Raw genomic sequence first — 18624 nt, forward strand, 5'->3', positions numbered from 1 at the left:
GTCGTGCTGATTTTTCAAGCCCTTATTTCTAAGGGAAGTGCTAGCCACCAGGACTTCAGCACAATCTGGGGACACACTGTGTCCAAAGATTTTTTTTTTAATTATTATTTTCAAATAAAACAGCCCTGCAATGAGGAACAGTATCGTACTTTGCACTGTAGATTTTGTGCATGGTCTTAGTTACTAATTACAAAATACTAATTGCTCTTTGTAAACAAGTTTTTTCTTTTTTAGATGCCATTGGAGTGTCCCAACAGGTATAAAATTGTTGGGCAAGCATTATGGATTAGACTAAAGCTATTTAACTTAATGTGCAGTGATAATGCTATAGCGATGGTGGGTAACTTGTGATCCTTCAGTTTTTTTATTCAGTTGGAATAGCTACATGAAAAAGAATTAAGATAGACATATCTCTTGCTTGCTGTCTTTTATTTTTGGTATGAGCCCCCCTGTTTTAAATTTAGCCTATCTGTATTCATATTCTTAACCTAAACTGACCTCCTCTTTTTAGCAGACTGACTGCATATGCAGGCGGGGAACCGAGCAGAAGGCAGGGTCAGGAGAGCTGGACTGCAGGGCTGTCTTGCCTTGGCATCCTCGTCAGAGATGTACGGTCTTGTTAGAGGGTGAAGGCTGCAAGGCTGTTCTGCAACTAGCAGGATAAACCTGCCTAATGTTGCCAGGGAGCAAAGGCAAGCGGTGTGTTTCTAGGTGCTGAGCTGGAGCTCTGTTCTGATGCTCTCAGCCCTGTGAGGGACTTCCAAAAGCCCCCAACGTGGATCCATGGGAGCACCTTCTAAATTCAAGGCATTTGTACCTATCTGTGGCTTTGAATGCCTTTGACAGCTTATGGATCCTGAAATGGGAGAAGGTTCATGTTTTTGCCTTGGTCGTGGTGCTGCGTTGGGCTCCGTTGGGCACTGTTGTATAGCAAGAGCTATAGCAGCTGCGAGATGGGAGAATCCTCCAGAGTCTCTAAGGCCGGGGTTAGGTCTGTGTGGCCTTCTGGGAACTAACATGAGGATCCAACAATTGCTCTGAAAGGAATGCAAATGATGGGACACTCGAGGGAAGGGTTGAGCGACTGGTGGGAATGGCATCATAGCAAGTGCAGCTGCAAAAACATGAGGCTATTTCTCCCTAAAGGGTTTTTTTTGGGGGGTGGGGGAGAGCAAGGAGGAAGGTGTTTCCTTTCACAGCAAATCTTGGGGTGTATAAATGGAAAAGAGCAGGACAAGGGAGCCTTACCCTGCCCACCAGTATTTCGGAAGGCAGTTTGTTGAAGCCTGTGAGTCATCCTGTGTTATCAGGCACTCTTTTTTTTTTTGTCTTCATTTGCATTTTGACAGCTTAACTTTGGGTGGGAGAATTTTTCTCTCCGGCTCCCACCCTTTCTCGTGCTCCACGGTAGCTGGAACAAAGCATTTAAAAATCTCGATGTTCTAATATGTGAAAGAAAGGCTTCCTCTGTCATCTCTGCTAAAAGCTCGTACTTCCTGCTCCCCCGAAAAGGTATTTCTATGTTATCATTACCTTTAAGATCCTTGGTGTCCTCTTCTCCAGGACCATGCATTTGTTTGGAGATACCTGCTGTGGCACAGAAGCTTGGTGCAGTTTGCCATTGTAACACAACTGCTTTCAGTCTTACCCTATTCATAATTTAACAGCAAAGCACTGTGTCAGGCATGCACAGTATACGGGGTGGGAATTAGTTCTGCCTGGGGAAAAAAAAGTTTCAGAGAAGTAGAGGGCCTTAATTCAGGATCGTAAGCTCTCCTTTCTGTCATTTTGGCCCTAAATGCTTTGGGGTAACAAAGTGAAAGCAGTTTTTTGGTTCTGTTCTCCACAGAATCTCTTCCTAGAGAAGGCAAGATAATGAAAAACACAAGCATGTTTTCAAATTATAGTTTTCTGAGGTAAAGTGCCAGTGTCACTAACCACACTCAACAGCGTTATTAGCTGGAGCAACAGAGAAAAAGCAAAATAAAAGGGAGGCGTCATGCCTTTTGCCCCTCAGACCACAGAATTATTGAAATGGTTAGTTTGAGGCATTTTAAAGCTAGGAATTAAGAAATTATTGGAGTGTTGGTAACTTTCCATAACACCAAAGTCAAAAGGGATGGTTTGTCAGTGAGTAAGATGGAGTCTATCATTTTCAGAGGTCTAGTCACAGAACATGGGGATGAGCTGGTGGTTTTTGTCCTAGTCTCTTCTGAGAATCTGGTCTGTTTTGCAAAACCAGACATCCAGTAAGTTTAGTACTTTCTACTCGGATCAGGCTGTGACTTGGACAGCAGAGATCATCAGGTTTAATATTTAACGAGGTACTTTGTGCGTGCTGTGCCGATACTCATTACTCCTTGAAATCAGGGCTCCACCACTTAGTATCACAAACCATGTGAGGTTAAGGTAGGAGATCTCAGTTGGAAGGTTTTTCCCATTGGGAACCTTTCTCTCTCTTTTGGGTGATCTAAGGTGATGTACCTCTAGAATCCATTCCAATTCCCAGAGTCGTATATGTACTAAAATAAGTGGTTTATCCTCCATGTTATCGTGGAGAAGCCAGGGGGTGAGACACCATCTAATGCTCATCCCTTAGGACATCTGTTCTGGCACAGCTGAAGGATCTGCCCACTGCAGCACAGGGACAGAACAGATGACCCAGATCTAGCTTCTTAAATTGGCTTTGCTGCCAATGTGTCATGAAACTGTGGAGCGTTTACTAGGGATTCTCTGTATTATTTTGGTTTCCATTTTTTCACAGAAGACTCTCACGGTATCTTAATTCAGTTGCTGGAAATTATCTCCAGAGCTGCTGGAAAACATCTAGATTTCATAGCACCTGTTCCCAGCACAGCATCCCGCACTATCGGACTGTGAACCTGAATGGTCCTTTATTTAGAAAGCCAAGCTGTGAGATTACTCTTTGGCGAAGGATGTTGCATCTGTCAGAAAGATACACATTAAAATACGCTAGAAGCAAAGAACTGGTGATACTTTAGACAAGGTATAAATTAAGAAGTAATAAATCATTTGGAATCTGTGACGTTACAGAAAACATGAATATATGAACATTTTTCATACTATGATGATGAGTGGGGTCAACGTATGAGCTAAAATGATACACTCGTACACAAGATGTGCTCTGACAAATTGGAGCTTTGGCATGTGTGGTTTTTTGGTTGGTTTTCAAATGATTACTCCTTGAAAGTTGGGTGAATAATTAGGCAAATTAGGTCACTCACAAGGGTGAATTTCTGAAAGAGCTCCCTGTCTGCAGGGAGTACCTTTCCGTGCCTTGGAGCATTTGATACGTTGCAGCCAGACTGCCGTACCGGGCAGGAACAGTTCCAGCTCTTGAAGGCAAGGTGTTTGTTTTATCCTGATGGAGAGAGCAAATTCACAGGGACCGGATTAGCCTTGTGTCTTGAAGCACTCTTTGGAAAAGTACCTTGGAAAAGCTAACAAAGGCTAACTCCTCATCCTTTGAAGATCCTTCTGTAGGAAGGGAAGTGAAAGGCTGCTCCTCAAGGTGGCCGAAAGGGGCTGAATTTAATTCTCCTCCGAGGCTGCTCTAAAGGATCTCTTTCACTTGACTTGGAACGGGGCTCTGTAGGCTGGAACAAGTCAGTGTACTGATATTTTCTACTGACTGTGCTTCCCAGCTAGTCTCTCCCCACTGATCTGGCCGAGCGCAGAGCCCTGAAACCTCACGTTAGCAGGAGAAGTTCTAATTTGAAGATGCGGATTAAGCTGTCCCCTTTCCAAAGGTATGAGTTAGGTGTGCATCTGCTGAAGCTGTTAGTGTGGTAGCGTTGAGCCAGATGTACCGAGTACAGAGCTTGGCCTACAGTTTCTGCTTAATGTTTTACTTTGGAGCGAACTATTGTTTCCTGTTAAGCCTGGATGATTAATGCTCTTATTCCTGGTATGATCTCGTTATCTCAGCGCAACTTTGTGTAGGCAGGCCTCCTTCAGCAGAAGATAAGGAGGTAGAATACAACATACTCCTAGGTGCACGAGCAAAACACCTTTTGTTTTCGGGATATTCCAGAGCCAGGGCATCTTCCTCTCGGAGGGAGCTTTCTATTTCAGGAGCGCTGTGAAGAGGCTTAATGGCTTTTTGCTTGTTCTCTATTGTACAGTCATAGAGCTCTGCACTTCCTATCTTTTCCCCTGGTGTTAGAGAACAGCTTTGTGCTGTTTGCGGAGGTACTAATCAGTGGGTTACATTAGTGCAGAGTTTCTTTATATATAGTGAGAACATTTCACGATGCATATTCTGTTTCACCACGCATCGCACAGTGTCTGTCTGCTTAAACTGCAATTAAGGACTGCAAAGTCTGTTAGATCAACTGCTCGGGGAATAAAGTTTCCTTTGTTAGGAAGCAAAGAGAGAACTTTGTGAGTGCCGCGTTCAAAGTGAGGACTTCAATTAAAAAAAAAAAAAGGAAAAAAAAAAAGTAAACTTGAAGTACGGCTGAGTAGCTGCCTGGCAGAATAGCTGTTCTCAATCGTTTGGAACGGCATCAGCCCCTGTTGGGGTGTTGTCTTAGATCTCCAGCACTGTAGCAGTGTTCAGCATCTAATTTAGTCGATGGACATATGCAAATTGATACTGATCTTTTTAAAACTGCAGTGTAATCTTTTCTAGGATCACTGTTCCCAGCTAGACTGACCAGAATTATCTACTGTTCATTTTATGGCTGTAGTATTGTCTCTCTCTGTGTGTATATATAAAGCATCCAGCTGTGTTTTTCAGAGGATCAGTGCTTATTGCATAGCCGTTCCACCGCACAAAATGCTATTGGAAGAAATTCCTTGCATGTGCTTTGTGGTAGAGTCTTCATTTTTAACTTTTTCTTTACAAACTTTATACTTAATTATGATAATGAGAAATAACTTAGCAGCAGTACTTGGCTCATGACTCTCGGTGAGACTGTCGGCCACTTTGTGAGGGGTAGGGGAATGGAAAATGTGCTTCCATTTTCTTGCATCTGCCTTGTGTTAATGCTGACAGTCCAACTACTCATACCTCATTGGTTTCTTTAAAAAAAATCAAGTTTTCTTTGAGATATGGTGAGAATTGGCACAAAAGATTCTTGGCACTGCTTGAGGAGCATTTGCTGCAAGGGTTTGATTAAAGGCGTGGAGATGAAGAATGGTGTTACCATTAAACCTTTAAAATATCACAAAAAATTGTAAATTAAAGACTTTCTCACGGTGCCGTAATCTTGCTTATAACATGGTGTGGAGCACATCTCAGACGCTGAGTTTATTAGAAACCAGATACTCCCTTGTCTAAAGAATATGGGACTCCAGACACTATATTGCATGTCTGATTATATTTTAACCTTAAAATTGCAAGTCTGACTCCCTGTAATAGGTGCTTGTAATTAAAGTTTTAAACTGAAGCTCGAATTTTGAAGGACAATTCTTATATTTGGGAAATTTTTGTATTTGGATATAGACTAGATTAGTTTCTCAAGCTAGGCCCTGAAGTATGGTCTTCTATAAGACCATACAGCAGTTCAGTTTTGAGTCGTATCAGCCTCTGGTGTTTCTTTGCTCATCCCTCTTGGCTACAAGAAGAGCAGAATTCACATAAGCAACCTTCATGAAACAAAAGCTTCCTTATGCCAGTTGGCTTTAAGTTATGTAGCACCTGATTTTATATCTTTATAAAGAAGTATTTGTATTTTTTTAAAAGGCTTGTGGTGTTGACAGTCACTAGTAGTTGTACTAGTGAGGTTTTAAGAAGTTTCCACTTTAATTTTGACTGCAGTAACTGGGTGTTCCTGAGGTGCTGCACATGCAAAGTACCTTGAGCTTAGCTAAGCTGTTGTCAGCTTGAACACTTTTGGCTATCTTTTCTAACAATTTTAAAGCCAGTATTAATGGGAGTGCCAGCTGGGAGAAAACTTGTAACTCAATTTTCTGACTAAAGTCTACGTAAGTAATCTCTTTGTATATGCATGCGCCTGTACACGCACACACACTCTTATAAAAACTTTCTCCTACTTGTTCCAGCGGACATTTTCATTGTTGCTTTTTAAAATCCTTCATAAATTATTATTTTCCTCATTAATCTCGTCAGTTAAAATAGACTTATGTTCTGTGAGCTGTATTATATATTTTTTTTCCTTGTAGAGTCACACACCTAACTTTGCTATCTTTACTTGTTTAGGGCAGCCACAGAATAGGAAAGGTAGCATCAAAAAAGAAAGAATTCTGGACAGATTTCAGCTTTGGTATCACTACATTAACTTGCCTTTATTTGCCCTCTATATTTGATGGCTCAGTTCTGACCTTGTATAGAAACTGTACTTAATTTTAACTGCTAACATCTTTAATGGATTCTTTTTTTGAAATGTGAAGAAATATGATACTAGACAAAAAAGAAGAAAATATACTATTAAAAGCGCAGATGAATAAGTAGTAGTATGATTGGAAGTATGTTAATTTGTGATATGAAACAGGAACTGTCCCTAGGTACATTCAAATTGCTCTTCATTACTGATTTTTATTACTTCATTACTTGTCTTATTTACTTCATTACTTATTTCTCTTACTTTAAAAAGCATCTTGAATTAGTTATGAAACCTGTTCTTTAAGAACAGGCTTTGTATTCAGCATTCAACTGTCTCAAAATATTTCTCCTGGCAATTGTGCCAATTGTTTTGCAGGATAAAGACTTCGAGAACTACGTGTTCCTTACGGTATCTAAGCCTCTGTCATACTGAACAGTCCCAGGTAATATATTAAATAGCTGAATATGGACAATGCTGTATTTAAATGCAGATTAACTGGCGAGAAAGTATGTTTTTACTGCAGAGTTGAGAGCAAATGATTAATGGAGTTGGAAGATTTGCCAGAGTGGAGCTCTGCCAGCTGCCCTTCTCGTTCTTACTCTAGGTTAACGTTTTCACTTTCTCCATTTTATTGGCATGCATGAAACACCTAAGCATGGTGCAATCACACCCCTCCTGCTATACTAGGATTGTTGCTACCACAAATTACAGGGTCGTGACTGACCAAGAAGGGCAGGGCTTGGTCTCTTGTACCTTTTTATGGCATTGCAAATAGCTATGCAGCCATCCTGGAGTAACAGTGCAAGAATACAAATTACAGACTAACCCAGTCTGCTGGTGTCTCAGTGCAAGAGCTTGTTGGCTTCGTCCTTCTAGCGTGACAAAAGGCGTTTGGAGGTAAAGGGATTGTTGAAGTGTCAGATGGGCCTTATCTAGGCATAAGGTGTATTTTCTTATAAAACTTTACTCAGGAGTGATGAGTAGGTATTGTTGAAGTGGCCAGTGAAATGAACTACCTGAGAGTAAATCATCAGTACTGCATTGGTGTACCATCACTCAGAGAGCAGAAAGTTTCTCTTCCAACTGGAAGGGCAGGATGAGTACGGGCAAGTGGACGGTAATCAGTGGTACTGATATTTGGTCAGGAGAAAAATCCTTCTCCAGAGAGTGCCAGCAAGGCTGAATCTGTGCTTTTGATCCAGGAACCGCAATAGCATCATGCTTTATTAGGGTCCTTCTGTAGCCCTTACAGCTCTGGGAAGGAGAGAGAGGATCACACACGTTTGTGGAAGTTCACTTAGTCTTCGGGTCTGCTTGGCAAGGGTAAGTGGTGAGAAAGCCTGACCCATGAAACAGTAGGTAAATCACCAAACCTAAAGGAAGTAGCTTTCTTGGATGCTGTTAGAAGTCACAGTCCTCTAATATTTGACGTAGTAAAGTTTGTACATCTCTCTGTATAATCATTAGCAGTATACAGTACATTGCATAGGAAGGCCAAATTTCACTCTGTTGCCTTAAAGTTAATTGGAATGAGAAGATGCTTTTTTTTCCATCCCCCCATGTAAAAACAGAAGGCCTGATTTTCTTCAAGCCCTGGGGAAAATCAGAAGTCCACCCATGAAAGTCAGGTGGAACAACTAGTGCTGGTTTGACCCTCGCCCCGTCAGTGATGGAAAGATTCAGCTGAAAGATGTTGTAGCACTGGTAGGAATGACGCACGTTTTAAAGTTTAAAGCTTGGGCATGGCAACCCTGACACTTGAAGAAAAGAGCTGCTTTAGAAAAAACAAATGTGCATCGAGTGACCTTCTGCTTTGAACCTTCTGATGAGGTCCGTCTCCTGTCGTAAGACTGCAAGCTGTTATGATGTGCTGTTGATTTTTAGGATTACTGCAACACAGAGTTTTAACACATTAAAACTTTCTGTTACACAGGTAAAAGTTCTGTGAGAAAACTTCTGTCCTCCCAAGCTGGGAAGACAACTTTCTGGTTTCAAGAACAGGAAGGCAGATAGGCATTTTCTGAGAACTGGAGTGTGGACTTTGTAGTATTACTTCTGGTTTCGTTTTGCTGTGTTAGAGAAACGCAGCTGAGATCTCTTCAGTCGCGTATGCAGATCTTCCTGGGCTTTAATGGACTTGGACGTACAGAACAGTAGGATTTGGCCCCATTCTCACGTAAGCTGAAACCTAGGAGTTTTACAAAGCAGGAGCTGTGCTTTCAAGTATCCGTTCATGAAACTTTACCCAGAACAATTTAAAAAGGAATTGGCATTAAGTAGAAGATGCTGTTAGAAGCTTCTGAGAATTGGAGGAGGAGAGAAGACAGTAGATAACTTACGTACAATATTCTTAAATCTTCTATTCAGAAGTATAAAACTTCTGTTCAAAAGTATAAAAATGGATCTATTAACTTTTAAAGCTGTGCATAATCATTTAGATGAGAAGGTTTACTGCAGCTTAGGTTTTCTTTTGCCTAGGCAGAGCTTCTACAGGCTTAAAAAAAAAAAAGTTGTAGGTGTTGCTGAGAAGCACATTTGAATTCTGACGTGCTCCATGCTGTTGTCTTGCTTGTTGTATCAGCTTGCTTTCCGTTTTTTTTTTTTTAAGAAAACAAAAACAAAAAGCAAAAAACAGCTTCATAGTGTTTATCCTTTTTGTAAGAAAATGAGCCAAAGCCAGTGCCAGTATCAGTATCTCCAAATATGTGAGTGGATCAGCCTCCAGCTACTCTGAGCCTCCAACCTGGTTATACCTACAGCTCATTCTGAGATGGTTGCTGCAGTGGTAGCCTGGAACTGTTCTGATTTCCTGAAGTAACACAAAGATATTGATTCATGATTCTCACCTCAACAACGTATGTTTCATTTGTTTTGGTTGGGTGGGAGCAATAATCACCTATAGAAATGTAGCCAAGCAGAGCTAGGGTTGAGAGATGCAGTGATTTATGGCCTTACTAAAACAGAACCAGCTGAGGAAGTGTGGCCTTCAGTAGCATCAGATGTATTGCCTTGACGGCAGCGTCATTACCTTTTAGATCTCTCATGCTCTAGTTCCTCTGTAAAACATCGGTGTGAAGTGTCAGCAGTCCTCTTAATCCATTCTGTTTATGATTAATAAAAGATAGGGTATAACACTTTAGCGAGCAACACTTTAGCACCAGTCGTTACTGTGGGAAACTCTTAGCTGAGTTATTTCTGCGAACACTTATCTTTCTTTAAAACACAGGTTTTATGCCTTGTTCCTATTTTCAAGTGCTGGTTTTCATAAAAGTCTTTGCAGGGCTAAACAAATGCTAGTTTAAACTCTAACTTCTGTATTTATTCAGAACTAAAGATTTGTGGCAAGCCTAGCATTTTTAGTAGCAAGTATACATCTTTCCTTAAAATCAACAGATTCCACTTGGCTGCTGTATGAGAACTGAGCTGGCCCGAGCTGAGCTGGGTGAGGTGTAGCCTCTGCACATGTCCTGTCTTTGATCACTTCTGTTCAGGTGTTTTTGAATGTTTACAGTTATTGCAGGACTTTAATACCTAGTTGCATTTCTGTTGGCTGCCTGTGCATTTATAGTGGCATGCATTCCTGTATGACTTTTCAGGATTGGGAGTGGCTTGCTTGGACCTTGGCTGCATCATCCAGAGATGGAAATCTCCAGTGTGAAACAGCTGATGTCTTGAAGTGTCTGGTGAATGAAACACGAAGGCTTCTGACGCAGTTACGGTGTTACACCAGTTGTTTCGTCTGTCTACTTCCAGCTCTGCCTACGTGAAGGAGGCCTTCTTGTGAGATGCTGAGATACTGAAGAGAAAAATGTCAGATACAGAACTATACTTTTCTCTTAAAAAAAAACCAACCCCCCCCAAAAAAAACTACAACAACAAAACAAATACAAAAAGCGTGTTTGTATACAACTTACTACAGGGTCTACCTGTACTTCATGGTTATTTATATGAACTTCATGTAAATAATTGTAAAGGAAAAGGCATAATTTTTTTGTCTTCACTACCTTCAATTTAGCACTGTAAGTTAAATCACTAAATATAAAGTAGCTTGTTATATCAGTGGCAGCCTCGGGGGGACCTGGGTAGTATTAATGATATGTGATAAGAGAATAATGCTGCAGTCCTTATCAAGCAAGTGTTCAAGGTCTGTTTTAGAGACGATTAGGCTAGAAGATACCGCATGCCAATGGAAAAATTAAGAAGAGCCTAATAACTAGTCATTTGAGTAACTCTTTACAGAGTGACATGCTTAAATCAAGGTGTCTGGAATAACTGTTAATACGCACCGTTGTTTTCTATCTCCTCTTGCATTTTCTGCTTAAATTATAGTAAAAATAGCTTTTTTTCCCCTGCTAAAATGTTTGTAGCACAGCAATGTTTAGCAACTGCTCTATTTCTTTTGGCAGTTGGAGTTGCTAACTATCTCTGTTAGTGTGACACTTTCAGAGCCTTTTGGATAAGGTTTTAGCACATACACGAAACTATTAATGCACAATAGTTTGTTTAGTGTCTTCTACAGCCTCGATCTGGCAATTGATTCTCTTCTGATCACTGAAGCTGGTGCATGGTTGAATGCTGCAGGGTATCTGGAAGCGACCGTCTACTCATCTGCCCCTGCTCCGTGCATCTCGCAGACCTGGAGAAGGGAAGGTCAGGACGCATTGTTGGTATCTGCCTGAAGATCATGTTTTTCTCCAGTGTATCTGTGGGAATGTTCAGGTTTGTTGCTGTTTTTCTGGATCTAAGTATTTCCTGTATTTTCTTTGAAAGACTGATTATTTTTTGAGTTTTTTTTGTAAAGATTGGATCCTGCTGATAGTGGGTTTCTACTGTTATTTTCTGCAAAGGAAATAGTTGAAGCCAAAATATCCATGAGATAGTTATCTAGAAAGAAGCGCACAAAACTGCTGAAGAGGTGGAGGAAACTGGTTGTGCTCTTTAGGCGAGGCCGTCTGTCTCGGCAGTTTCAGTTCCTGGCAGGGGCAGCAAGGCACGGCATCCACGGCTGAGATGGTGCCTGCAAGGCAGAGCAGCCTCTGTGCGCTGTCCGACTCGGGAAGTTTGGGCCCAAATAAGCAGTTAGATTAGCGATTGCAGTCAGGACCCTGATCGTTCCCAAATTGGCCCTGTTTCCTTTGAAAAAAGAGGAAGAAAAAAAGAGCTGGTATGGTGTTTTGTGGCGGGTCTCTGTTCTCAAGCCTCGCAAGTGGAATATGTCTGTAAAAACAAATTCAAGCTGTGTCATTCAGCCCAATCTCCAGAGAGAAACAGGAAGTGATTGGGGCTCATTTAGGCTCCATCCGTCACTGGCGTCATTGCTATCGCTTCCCATGTCTTTATTAAAGAGATCTGCCCGGGAGATAAATCCGGAGAAGGAGCTTGCGCGACCGTGCAGGATGGGGGGAAGCCTTTACAAAAGGAAGTCTGCTGGCCTCGATTCCTGAGTCTCCGCTTCCAGACTAACGGCCTTTGTGCAACTTTTAGACTGTAAAATACCTGGTGTCACCTGCGCTGGGCTTGCTGTGACGCACGGGATTATTGTTGTTCTTGTAACAGTCATGCTTTAAGAAACCTCAGAAATAAATGTTTTCTCATCTGTCATAAAAACCTTTTAGGATAGCTATCAAAACTCCTAATCCTTCCATGAATCAGTGAGGCAAGTACTGTGGTTTCCATTTAAGAAAAAAAAAATGCTTAGGCAGTTTGCCCAAAAGTAATGGGGAGGAACAGCAGATCCAGTGTTAGACTACACCTACCAGAGGGCTTTTTTGCTAGGCCCTACAAAGGTTCCTTTAAAACAAGTGTTTCTACATCTTTTAAAGTCAGTAAAACCTAAAGCAATACCAAATTTACTTAGCATACTTGTACTTTTTATTTAAGTCAGTTTTTTTCTCCTTTCTAACTTGAAGGCTGTGGGATGGTTTCCAAACAGTCTGATGAAGGGTCAGGAGCCTTATAAAGAACAAACAAGAGACTGAATTTTGCTTTTGCTTACACTGGGTTCATGCCAGAATAACTCAGCTGAAGTTAGTGGAGTTACTTACTCCTGTGCAAAACCAGAGTAATAGAATAAACTGACTTTGTGCTTTGCTGCAAGGAGGACAAAGATAAGAAATTTGTTCCTCAGGTGACTATTGTTTTATTAGGCTAAGTAACGATATACTGCTTTTACCTGCGAGTTTTGCTTTCTCTCTTCAACAGTAATTATCTTTCTGAATTTGTGCTTGTGTTCCTTGTGAGCAGCCGGACCCCAGAGTTTGTGGAAATGCCCTAGGAAAGGGGTTGATGTGGCTAAGATCCTGCCACATTGTGGGGGAAAAAAAGACAGTCCTCAACGGGCAGAATGGATAAATCCATTCAATCACGTAGTCTTTAGCAATCGCTTGCTTACTCTTTGCTCATGTCCATTTTCTTTGTTGACAGCATGATCGCGAACGGAGGAGGCTGTCTCTCAGCAAGGGTATCCTCCTTGAGACGCTTCATCTAGGATTTTAAGCAGCATGGTGCAGGTATTTCCAGCTTGTGCTTGGTTCTTAGGTTTCCCCTCTTTTATTTTATAATGAGCCCTTAAAACAGGATCCCAGCTGACTGCCTGGCTGACTGTGGCTTCTGCCACCTCATTTCTACAGTTAAATCTGGGTGTGAGCAAACCACCATTAAGTTGTGTAGTCATGAAGCAGATAAAATCCTTACTGTAGGGAAGATATTTTGGTCTTATCCTATCTTATCCTGCAGTTTCTAACCATTTTGAAGCACCTCACCAAGGGAATTAGGAGCATAAAATAGGTTAGAAGGGAGATCAAGCCCACCCTCCTGCTTGAAGCAGGGTCAGCCTCAAGTATCTGGGATGTAGGGAATACTCCATTGCTTTTTTACATTAGTTAGGTGTGAAGGAAAAAGCATACATAGACTCGGATACTTTGTTAGAACAAATGATATCCTCTTTACCCTGTTTCACCATAATACGTTTCACCTTGCATTCAACCTTGGTCACATTTTTTGACAAAGAACGTCAAATATGATGCTTAATTTCATCTCTCCAAATTGCTTAACTTTTTCATGTGATCAGTGAGAAAAACTCTCTTTTTGGGAGGACCACTGGACTGAAGACTTCTACTTTATTCTGTTTTCTGTGTTCTCAGAACAGCACCCTGGTTTGAGGAAAATATCTGCTTTAATTATTAGGTAGGTAGTAATATTTCGGAATAAAACAAACTTCAAATTTAACTACATAAGTAACAGAAATTGTGGAAAACTTTAAAACTAACACTGTGATATACTGTACGCTTTAACAACACCCCTTGTCACTTTTCCAGTCCACAACCGAAAATAAAACTCGGTCAGCCCTGAATTAAAAAATACATACCATGTTTTCAACAGTAGTAAGGAATCCAAGCTGACAATGTACACAATGTAGAAGTTCATAGTTTTGTTTTTTAATTAACTAATTTATTTTTTTAAAACAATTTCAGTACAACTGTTCTGGAATTAACTTTCCAATAATTGTACAATTTAAGACTGTTATGTTCAGATCATTGATGGAATAAGAAGCAGAGCTGCAGAGAGAGATTTCTCATTTCAAAGTTTTCTCTTATTTAGAGATGCACAGATTAAAAAGTTCAAACTTGCTTAATGTCCAGGTTATCCTAGCACATAAAACTGGCAGCCCTCCCAAAGACATCCTCAATCAGCAGCATCAACAAGAAACACCAAAAAGAGCAGTTTTTCCTGGAGAGGTGGCCTCAGAAGAGTCACTAAAACTCTACTTACAGATGGGGCTGCTGAAGTGTAAAAATAAATAATTATAATAATAAAAAGGGCCATGAGACTTGCCTAATACCATACAAGAGATAAGGCAGATAAATAAATACAGCATGTACAAAACTGACCCCTTTAGTTTGAGGTCACTTATATTGGCCTCTGTCAGGTCCCAGGAGGACTTGACAAAACTTGGAGGTCTGCTTTTCAAGTGTGCCACCCACCAGTAAAGGTTAACCTTAATGAATAACCATGTATCGATCTATTACATTCTCTTTTCAAGATTGGAAGGGAGCAGGAGGAACAAGATCTTGTTGATTTCCAGTAGCTCTTCTCCCCTCTCAATATTTGGTTCAAGATGTTTACTGCATGTCAAATCTCGCTGTCACGCATTTCCATTTGCTGATTCTGCAACCTTCCCTGAGAAAGGAAAAAGCAACGCATGTACCAGCAGCATCAGTCGCAACTGCAGGCTGAGCCTATTTATTAAAAGTGGATGTGAGCATACTTCAGAGAGAGAGGCCCTTAACTTTGGCCACATTCAGGCTGATTAATTAAAGATAACTGTCTTTACCTGCCCTCCTCCCTAAAATGTTTCGTATCTAAAGCTGGAACACGTCGGTAGGCAGCAGGAGCAAGGCCGTCTATGATGAGAACAGATGCAGCCCACAAAAAATATTTAAATAATATGGTTTTAATTTTGCATGGGGGTAGGCTACATATTTGGACTGTGTCCTGGAAGCTAAGAGAAGATCTCCAGGCTCCTGCCCACGGTTGTTTTTTAGCACAAACCCCTTTACTGTTCTCCCCATAACATGGCAGGGGGAAGTAGTACTTTCTGAGCGGGGGGCTGAGACCGAACCCCCAGCAGCATCCCAAAGCAGCAATGCCAGGTGAGGGGTCTGCTAAGTCTCAAGGGGTGCTTTTTTGCCACATCTACAATGTGGCTATTTCTGTACGTGTTGCCGAAGATGGGAAGAGCAGAGAGGGAGAGAAAGGGAAGGCTGTGTTCAGGGTTTTCAAGAACTTGCTGGAATAACAAATGTAAGAGCTTAAAACATTTTCACAGACATGAAAACAACCCTGAGAGAAGCAGGATAACAGAAGACAAAGAGGAGACTTCTGAAAGGATTTCTGACTGCTCTGACCTCGGGTCAAACCCAGACGCTGACAGCATCAGCAGGGCCATGCAAGCAGACATCCAGGAGGAGCTCTGTGTACCATCTTCAAAGCACATGGTGTTTTATGGAGGTATAAAAGGGACTTTAATCCTAGTGACATTGCCAAGAATCTCTAAACTCTGATAATTTTATTGGGAGTAGATTCTCATTCACAGTTCCTAAAGTCCTTGGTTTCTAAAATGTTCTAATTTAAGTCACTGGCTTACCATTGTTTTCGATGGGCTGGCAAATAAGGGATGGCAAAAAGACATTTAAAAAATGCATATTGCTCAGGCAAGCTGTTTCACAGCACTTAAGGAAGTCTCATATCCCTCCCTGATTTAGAAAGCATAAGTTTCATTTTTATCTAAGTGCAGTCAAATATCTAGCAGTCTTGTTCTCTCTCTCTCTCTCTCTCTTTTTTTTTTTTTTAATTTAAGTCTTAACAAGAAAAGATTTTTTTTTTTTTTTTTTTTTTTTTTTTTTTTTTGTCTCAGTAGCTCTCTTTAAAAAAAACTAGCAACCAGTGTTGTTCTATATGGAAGCAGAAGTTTTGTGGAGTAGATGGAGTAACTCCGGAACAGTGCAACATAATCAGCTGTGCTGAGCATTTGAAGGTTCTCCGTGTGGTTCAGATGCAGCCTCAGGCCTTTTAGTCCAGGGGTGTGTGTATAGCCTGCTAAGCAGGACTGGAAGAACGCAATATTTATTCGTTTCCCATGACCACGTGAAGCCATTACCTGTTCATTTCAATGGTATGTTCCATGGCTGGAGCAACTCCAAACAGCCGCTGAAGAAATCTTGGAATAACGTAGTCTGCTGTTTGCCTGGAGGTCATCCAGTGCGTTCTGTCCTCTGATCACAAACTCAGTTCTCAAGTAAAAGGCGTCTTAATCATTCATGCTGGCAAGCCAAATAAGCTACCAATATTAGCCACCTTTTTACGATATGAGAGTGTCTACTTATTATATTGTATTATTGTAATAAGAAAAGTCACATGGCTAAATGACATAGTTCTTCGAAAGATTCCAGAGAACAGTTGGAAAGTTGGAGAGAAACCTCACTAGTCTGTTACCCACCAGCAGCAGATGTGGGTGAGTAGGACTGCAATTGAAAAACCATGTTTTTCGCCACTATGTGGTTATTAAAGGTTTTAGAAAACCTGTTATCCTTCTGAACTGCTGCTGTCTAGACTATTCCCACCGTAACTGGGTAAAGCAGTCTATTGCAGGCATCTCAAGTATTTGCAGTTGATTAGTGGCTGGAACCAGTGTGTCAAGGTGCCTTTCAAAGGTAATGGAAGTTTTGGATGTAAAAAGAGCTTTATGGATCATGATATTGTGTTGGAAGATTAAAGAAATTTAAAGGCTTCCATCCATGATCCCTAAATCCATGAAAACCATGCACTGAAATGTTTTAAGGAGTTAATGAATTATAAGAAATGTAGCTTGTTTGTTAAACGCAAGTGCATGCTTGCTCATGGATGCATGTACTCAAGCTGATGCTACAGAATGACAATTATAAATGCATAGTAAAGCTACAAATCTCACTTGTATCTCGCTTCTGGAGGGGGATGGGGTGGAAAGCCAGACTGAAAGATGAGAAGGCTAAAATTTCATAATGGAAATGAAAGCTAAAAAGGTGGGAAGCTATGAACAACTTAACAAAAATAAGTAGTTGCTCTGGTGCTGAGCTCGTGTTTTGGTGCCCCGTTCAGCAGACACTGGCAGCCAATCAAATATTTCTTCCTTCTCCAGCACCAGTAATTCTAACATGCCTTTTCGGGAAAGAAGTTTTTCTTTTTTCTTTGAACATATGGAATTGTCTTGAGCTAACTGACTGCTTTATGGACATTTCCAAAAAGGGCAAGTCTTATATGGAAAAAGGCCAAGAATGCAACTTCATTTCCTCTTCCAAAATTTAATCTAAAAAAAATATATTTGCTGGGTTTTGTACAGATCTAATTTGGAGCGCACATGTATGACATATGTAAAATCATCAAATAGTTACCTGGTGTGCTCATCAGAACAGTGGGAACAAAATAAAGTGAAATGACAGCTTTAAGGTATGTATGGGTAACTGTACTGATCGGTATGAATTTGCTTCCAGAACCATTTGGTTCCAATTCTGTAATACTGGTCCATGTTAAGAGAAGTAGCCAGAGAACTGGCTTTAAAATGAAGGCCTAGATTATATTAAGATTCATATTGCCTTTGTGTACAGTGTATATTATAAGCATTTGGAACCTTAAATACAGTCAGACGCTAGTGTATATTTTAAATATTGTGTTAAAATGTTCTTCACATATTTTCATATGCAACTGTGTAGGCATCACAGCATAATACATCATACTGCTGCTGAGCCCAACGCATTTCTCTGCAGAATACTGATATTTTCTCTTTTGGAAAATGATAAACACTGAGTTCTGGTTAAGTGACCTGTGTGATATTGTAAGGATACCATAAAAATGTCACTTGTGATTTGTGAGTTGAGCAGTTAATGTAGAAAGTTGCACGTAAACAGTCAGCAGTCGGTGTGCTCCATAATGCTAGCGGAGGAAGAGGCTTGCAGTGGGACACCTCTGCAAGCAAGACTTCTGTTCCTGACTGCCATTTTCAGGTCATCTATGTCACAGCTTACATGATGGAAAACATTTGGTTTGCTCAGCTGTGCACATCACATAAGCATGAAATTGTTTGGGACTGATTTTGCTTGAAAATGAGGCGTAACTTTATTGCTATCTATGGAGTTTGTAGGGTAAATACAACAGTTTCTGACCCTGTGTGTTTTTTCTTTTTTCTTTCTTTTTTTCCTCTCTTTTGTTTTTGTTGTTTGTTTTTTAGGTGGTTAAATACAGTTTTTAAAAAACAACATATTTCAACTCTATGATACTAACAGCAAAATTAGGTTGCTCTGGTCCCACTGTAAAAATGTTATTCTGCTTATTACCTAAGAGCTGAAGGTAGACCAAGGGCTTGCAGAGGAAAGCTCTAGCGGAAGTAGCTGCTTAAAATGTTGTAACTGTGATTTCTGTTCCTCATCAAAACTTGGCCAGCTCAGTTCAAAGCTTTGGGTTGAAATCCGTTTCTATTTGTATGCTAGACTTTTCACAACAGCAGCTGAGGCATAGGCATATTTCCTATTCTGCTGCCCCTGTTTATAACCTCTGGCAAAGGGCTAGTGTGAATGTCTTGGGACAAATCTTTCTTGTATCACCTTAGCTAAAGTCACTTTAGGGAAGTGACCTCAGAGAGGAACTTCCCAGGGTCCATCAGTGATTCTTTTTGTCAAAGAGAATCTACTGACTTTCCAGCTTAATTTTCATAGCAGGTGACTCCCTGCATCCTAGACTTCCATAAAATTCTCAGTCTTTATTCAGTATCTCCAGTGTTATT

The 18624-nt window shown here is 40.7% G+C and overlaps 1 long non-coding RNA gene across 1 annotated transcript in view; it reads left to right on the plus strand.

Moving 5' to 3' along the window:
• Positions 1-15620, plus strand: part of LOC112986191 (uncharacterized) — a 38210-nt gene extending 22590 nt beyond the window's left edge. The window contains exons 2-5 of the long non-coding RNA XR_010391188.1: positions 6687-6753; positions 9908-11030; positions 12735-12820; positions 15139-15620. This is a non-coding gene — a long non-coding RNA (uncharacterized LOC112986191). The remainder of the gene's footprint in view (positions 1-6686; positions 6754-9907; positions 11031-12734; positions 12821-15138) is intronic.
• The last annotated feature ends 3004 nt before the right edge of the window (positions 15621-18624 follow it).

Source organism: Dromaius novaehollandiae, chromosome 12, assembly GCF_036370855.1.
Source record: "Dromaius novaehollandiae isolate bDroNov1 chromosome 12, bDroNov1.hap1, whole genome shotgun sequence".
NCBI lineage: Eukaryota > Metazoa > Chordata > Aves > Casuariiformes > Dromaiidae > Dromaius > Dromaius novaehollandiae.